Raw genomic sequence first — 7178 nt, forward strand, 5'->3', positions numbered from 1 at the left:
AACAGCTGCACTAGACTAACTTGGTAGAGCAATTTAATTGCATGACTTCTGTAAAATAAATGTGTATCCCTCACTAACCTGTTAAGAGGTTTCCTTCCCTCCCTAAAAAAAATCTTTAGGACAATAGTTAAAGGTGGATCCAAGGAGATAATTTGTCTTTTCAAGACTTTTAATGAGATCCTTCCTAAAAATTAAGGATAATAAATAACAGAATAAGGGGCAAAGTCTTGGCAAGAATTAAACATTTCTTGAGCAATGGGAAAGTTACAGTGAGCAGCTATACAAGTGCTAAAATTTCAAGGCTATTAACAGAGACATGGAGAGAAAAGGATGACTTATGGAAACGCACTTTTGACATATGGAAATGCACTTAAATATATTTGCGACAGAAGGAAAATTAAAGATGTTTACTAGATGTCAGGGGCTCCCTTAGCCCTGGCCTATACTAGAAAATTAGGTCAGGATAGCTACGTTGCTCAGAGGTGTGAAAAATCCCCTACGTTGACTTAACTATACTCCGTAGGTCCCCGTGTAGATGAATTCAGAAGAATTCTTCCATCAACCTAACTACAGCCTCATGGTGAGATGGATTACCTACGTTAATAGGAGAATCAATCCCGTCAGCCTAAGTAGCGTCTACATGAAGTTCTACAGTGGCACAGCTGTACCTCTGTAGCATTTTAAGTGTAGATACACTCTTAAAACAGGTACAGTCAGCATCTGTCTGTTAATACAGTTCCCCAGGGTCCTACATTGGAATCAGTTATTTAATTTATTTCACGTTTTAGAGGTAAAATAGCCTGTGAGCTTGTATTCCTGCCACTAAGTAGATTTGTTTAGCAAAACACACAGAATTAAAAAAATGCTTCAGATCACCTTAAATTCTCTGGGGATGTTAGACAGGAAAGATGGTTCAGTTATTAGAGCACTTGGGAGAGCCAGGTTTAATTTCCCTACTTCACCATTACCTGATTGACTTGCCCACAGTCACACACTTAGCCTCTCTGTGCTTCAGTTTCCCTACAAAATGGGCATAATTGTACTTTCCTACCTCACAGGTATACAGTTTTTACTGGGCAAGTTTCTTAGGTCTGTGTTATGGAGGGTGTCAGAGTTTAAATGATCATAATAGATGTTGGTTAAAGAAAACAACCACAGATAAAGGGAGACGATAGCGAGTGGATTAAACTGTCCATTGACCAGAAACGTGAACACAAGTTGTGGAAAGCCAGAGTGAATGGCTACGAAGAAGCTCTGAAGCTTTTTCAGAAAATAGAAGATGAGAAAAGCCCTGAATGGTCCAAGTATCTGGGATTAATAAAGAAATTTGTGACAGACTCTAATGCAGTGGCTCAGTTGAAAGGATTAGAAGCAGCACTTGCCTATGTTGAAAATGCTCATGTAGCAAGAAAGAATTACTGTAACTATAGAGAGAAACTGAGGCACAATGGGAGACGATAGCGAGTGGATTAAACTGTCCATTGACCAGAAATGTGAACACAGATAAAGATTGGAAACCCTTATAATTCCAATTTCCAAAAGTAGAATTTAAACCTATGGCAGACTACATAATCAAGCCTAACACAACTAACATACTGTCAAAATAAGGCCTGCATAACTACAGTTTAAAAAAAAAAAAAAAAAAGCAAATGAATTCAGGCTTATTTGAATAGAAGAGGCAGGCAAGTGGCTCATTCAATTTAGTGTTACAAATTGCAAGACTAGGGACCAGAATACTCTTAGGAAGTCTCACAAAAGAGAGCAAGCGAAGAGAACAAATCAAACTACTAAGTAAGGCCACCTGAATGTTTAGCACTAGTTAAAAGAAAAAGAAAAATGTTTGGGACATACGTTTAGGAGTATGAAACATAAATTACTCCAATGCTACAAGAGTATTCAATCTTTTACTGGCAAGGGAATTCACATTTGGAATCTTCAGAGTTTGAAATAAAGCAGACAGTGACCAAATCATCATGTTCACCGTGAGCTTGAATTATTACTTAAAAACAAACCAATCACCAACCATGATTTGATACCATACAATTTGACATTCATAAGCTCATACCAAGAGTTAGATTTCCAGATTTTAATAAGAGCATGTGCAGGATTTATTTTAGGAACTGGTTAGTTAGTTAGTAGTCCACTTGGTTTGTACTTGGCTCACTGTTCTCTTACCTTTTGTACAATATATTTACAATAGAAAAAGGTGATCACAAATCTGAGAGCCTCCAGTACCCAGAAGTTCCTGGTACTATATCTACACAGCTACTTACACAGTCCTTGTAACTGTAGCATCTGAGGTACTTCACTTCCTAAATATCTCTAGCATATTCTTTAAAAAAAAAAAAGTTAGGATATTGTTTTGATAACTAACTCATCCAATTAAGCAATTCCATTAGAACTTTTACATGAAAAAAAGCTAATGTTTTGGGGACATTATTTTAAATTTTAATACGTAATAGACATGGAGTAGTAAGAAATATGAACCACAGAGACAATAAAGCAAAAACCTAGAAGAATTAACCCTAATTTTCTTTGGTTCGCTATTAGATTAGGTGTTTCAAATAGTGACAAACCTCACAGATGATAATCTTAGCAAGTTTTATTACATGATTATAAATGTTCCTTAATAAGCACCAGCTTCACTTTTGTAGAAGACTATGTAAACATAGTTATTAATTAGTCAATCTCACTCCTGCAAAATAAATTACCACCATTTTATAGCTGTGGAAACAAACAAAATTTAAGGGCCTTGTCCAAGCTCTCACAGCCTGATCCAGCCAGGATTATCAGAGCTCACTGCTCTTAGTCACCCTATCATCACCACAAGTAAGATGCATCAACCAATTACTAAACATTCCCTAAAACATAGTGAGGAGTTGCTTTTGTCATTAGAGTTTGAACTTCCATTTCTGCATTCCCTAGAAGTAAAAGTCCTTCAGTTCGGGATTACCTGCCTAGGTCTGTAGAGCACCAAATTACACCCTTGGCACTCAAAACAAAATAAAAAAACCACCACCACCAAGAACTGCTTACAACTGTAGGGGAAATACTCTTTACTTGTGACTCACAAAAAAGTCACATAAATCTAACCAAGGGGATTCAAACAAAAAATGACCCCCTCCCCCAAAACTATTTTTCTGTGATAATGTGCTATAGTCATTTTATGAGATAATGTGCTATAATCATTTTATGTGACAGCCTGAAATTCATGTAATGCGTAAGCAATTATATAACCTTTACATTTGACCAACATATTAAAGTTTAAACGTTGTTATTCCAATATATCTCATTTCATAGATTCATAGATATTAAGGTCAGAAGGGACCATTCTGATCATCTAGTCTGACCTCTTGCACAGCGCAGGCCACAGAATCTCACCCACCCACTCCTATGAAAAACCTCACCTATGTCTGAGCTATTGAAGTCCTTAAATCATGGTTTAAAGAATTCAAGAAGCAGAGAAGCCTCCCTCAAGTCAACCATGCCCCATGCTACACAGGAAGGCGAAAAACCTCCAGGGCCTCTCCAATCTGCCCTGGAGGAAAATTCCTTCCTGACCCCAAATATGGCGATCAGCTAAACCCTGAGCATATGGGCAAGATTCACCAGCCAGATACTACAGAAAATTCTTTCCTGGGTAACTCAGATCCCATCCATCTAATATCCCATCTCAGAGGATTTGGCCTATTTACCCTGAATATTTAAAGATCAATTACTTACCAAAATCCCATTATCCCATCATACCATCTCCTCCATAAACTTATCAAGTAGAATCTTAAAACCAGATAGATCTTTTGCCCCCACTGCTTCCCTTGGAAGGCTATTCCAAAACTTCACTCCTCTGATGGTTAAAAACCTTCGTCCGATTTCAAGTCTAAACTTCCTGGTGGCCAGTTTATACCCATTTGTTCTTGTGTCCACATTGGTGCTGAGCTGAAATAATCCCTCTCCCTCTCCTATATTTATCCCTCTGATATATTTATAGAGAGCAATCATATCTCCCCTCAACCTTCTTTTAGTTAGGCTAAACAAGCCAAGCTCCTTGAGTATCCGTTCATAAGACAAGTTTTCCATTCCTCGGATCATCCTAGTAGCCCTTCTCTGTACCTGCTCCAGTTTGAATTCATCCTTTTTAAACATGGGAGACCAGAACTGCACACAGTATTCTAGGTGAGGTCTCACCAGTGCCTTGTATAATGGTACTAAAACCTCCTTATCCCTACTGGAAATACCTCTCCTGATGCATCCCAAAACCGCATTAGCTTTTTTCACAGCCATATCACATTGGCAGCTCATAGTCATCCTATGATCAACCAATACTCCAAGGTCCTTCTCTTCTTCTGTTACTTCTAATTGATGCGTCCCCAACTTACAACTAAAATTCTTGTTATTAATCCCTAAATACATAACCTTACACTTCTCACTATTAAATTTCATCCTATTACTATTACTCCAGTTTACAAGGTCATCCAGATCCTCCTGTATAATATCCTGATCCTTCTCCGAATTGGCAATACCTCCCAGCTTTGTATCATCTGCAAACTTTATTAGCACACTCCCACTTTTTGTGCCAAGGTCAGTAATAAAGAGATTAAATAAGATTGGTCCCAAAACCAGTCCCTGAGGAACTCCACTGGTAACCTCCCTCCAACCTGACAGTTCGCCTTTCAGTAGGACCTGTTGCGGTCTCCCGTTTAACCAATTCCTTATCCACTCTTAGTTGACTAAGGAATTAATATACTGTAGAGTTTTTCTTCCTTTGTTATACTGTTGAGCTTTACAGAAAGTTGTGCAGACAGAAATTGCTACAGTCACAATGGAATCAGGCAATCATTTTCATATTAAAGGAAAAGGAAACTTTACTAATGAGCACAAGAAGTAGAGTCTTTAAAAAAAAAAAAAACCATACTGCAACATATACAGTGATACAGAAACAGCATATTCTGGAGTCAAAGCAGGTGCACCATAATTTGCCTTTGTCTACCCAGTCCAGGGAGGAGAATGACGTGCATTTCTTTATTGTGCTAACAGACGGGTATTGAAAAGACATTTGAAAACAAACACCAGTAGGTTTGGCTTTTTTATTTCCTCCACCAGCTTCAGCAACAGATCAGTGCAAGGCGCTTCTCCACCGAGTTCATGTTTACCTTAACAAGTGATCAATCTGAAAGTGAATCAGAACTGGCAGGCGCACGCAGTGCTGAGAGCACACTATTAAGAGATTAGTGAATGTCCAGGAAAAATTAGATATTTTAGCTTTACACTATGTAAGCTATGTTAACAGTTAACGTTAAATATCTAGTTTAGTTCATGAAGCGCCTCCAGGCTCCTATCCTGTATGTCAACTACAGAAACCTCTGAGATTGAGGTAATTAGCACACAAGTCTGTAGAGGCAAACGCTGAAGGGTGACAGCACTTGCACCCTGAATCTAGCTGTGACCTGTCTGGATTTTTGGGGAGGAGCTACAAAAACCTGTTTGGCCTTCTCTGGTGATCGGCTGCGTGGCTCTGAACTTCAGTTCGGGTTCAGGCAGAGACACGCCTTCCCCCAGCGCTTGGCACGGGAGCCTCCATCCTATGCAGGGAGCTTGTGCCCTGGCTTTCTCAGGCCTGAGCAAGCCCACAGGAACAGCGCTGGGGCAGTTTGTACAGCGGGGGGTGCCGAGGGCCACTGAACCGAACCCCGGGTAGAATGGGAACCACTTCAAGCCAGGGGGTGCGGCCCTAGTCCCAGCACCTATGAAGCGGGCCCGGCAGAAGGAAAGGGGAGGATCACGAAAGCTTAGGCTCAAACAGATGCGTTAGTCTCTAAGGGGCTAAGTCCTCCTTTTCCTTTTGCGATCAGGAGCCCGCGAAAGTTAGAGTCACTTAACCATGGTCAGCAGCCAGCCTACCTAGGGAAGTGCCCAGCGCAGGGGCTGGGTCCCAGCGGCGGAGAGCCGCGCTGGGGCGGCAGGAGCCTGCAGGGCCAGGCGCTCATTGCCAAGCGGAGCGGCGTAAGGACACCGCCGCTTTGGGCTTGCTGGGAAGCGGCCCCCGGTAGCCGTCCCGCCCCTCCAGGGGGACCTGCCCCGCGCAAGCCACCAACCCGCACTCATCGTCCTCCATCCCCTCCGCCCGGGGGACACACGCCGCCGCGCCTTCCCCCAACCCCCGGCCAGGGCTCCCCCCGCACGGAGACGCCCCCTGGCCCCGCCGCAGGTGCGAGAGCCACACACACCCAGAGAGCAGCGCCCTGCCTCCGCAGCCCCTTACCTCTCGCTGCAACGCGGGCTCCGGCGGCCCCGCTGGCTCCTCCGGCAGCGCTTTCCCGCCCTACCCCTGCATGCTCGCCCCACTGCCCGGGCAGAGGCGCACCAGCCGCCTGGGGTTGGCTCGGGCTCTCCCAGCCCTCCAATGGCGCGGCGCTCCGCTCCCTTCCCAAGCCGGCTCAGGACTTGCCAAACTAGTTCCTCAACTCCACGCAAGGTGTCGGGCCGCCGGAAGGTCGGAGCCGGGCGGGGGCGTTCGCTCGCTTGGGCTCATCCCAGTCTCTGGGGAGGGGAACCCACCTCTGCGGCAGCTGCCCTCCAGCCCTAACTTCGCCCTTCGCCTAGCCAGGGAAGAGCCCACGTGACTCCCAGGTACTAACAGCGGCCACCGGAGCCGGAGGCTTCCCCCCCCCCCCCCGCTGCAGGGGAGCGGCCGGAGCTGTGGCTGAGCTCTGGTTGCACTCCAGAGCGCGCTCCCCCCGGAGAGAGACACCCGCCGCTCAGGCAGAACATCCCCGCTCCCTGAGGGTTTGCCGGGGTTGGCTCGTCGTTGTTGTTGGCTGTGGTACTCTCAGCCTTGCCTCGGGCCCTGCATAAAAATAAATCTGCACGGTGCCAGAATCATCTGAGGCAACTACTCATCTCCACCCCAAAAAGAAAAGGAGGACTTGTGGCACCTTAGAGACCTAACACATTTCTTAGAGCAAAAAGAAAAGGAGGACTTGTGGCACCTTAGAGACCTAACACATTTCTTAGAGCAAAAAGAAAAGGAGGACTTGTGGCACCTTAGAGACCTAACACATTTCTTAGAGCAAAAAGAAAAGGAGGACTTGTGGCACCTTAGAGACTAACACATTTATTAGAGCAAAAAGAAAAGGAGGACTTGTGGCACCTTAGAGACCTAACACATTTCTTAGAGCAAA

General features: G+C 44.1%; 1 protein-coding gene across 2 annotated transcripts in view; it reads right to left on the reverse strand.

Moving 5' to 3' along the window:
* ATP8B1 (ATPase phospholipid transporting 8B1) overlaps positions 1–6739 on the reverse strand; it is a 145077-nt gene extending 138338 nt beyond the window's left edge. For both annotated transcript variants that reach the window (XM_038401318.2, XM_043514306.1), the window contains exon 1: positions 6260–6739. The gene's annotated coding sequence lies outside the window, so the exon portion shown is untranslated. The remainder of the gene's footprint in view (positions 1–6259) is intronic.
* Positions 6740–7178: the final 439 nt, after the last annotated feature.

The sequence above is a fragment of the Dermochelys coriacea genome, chromosome 5, assembly GCF_009764565.3.
Source record: "Dermochelys coriacea isolate rDerCor1 chromosome 5, rDerCor1.pri.v4, whole genome shotgun sequence".
NCBI lineage: Eukaryota > Metazoa > Chordata > Testudines > Dermochelyidae > Dermochelys > Dermochelys coriacea.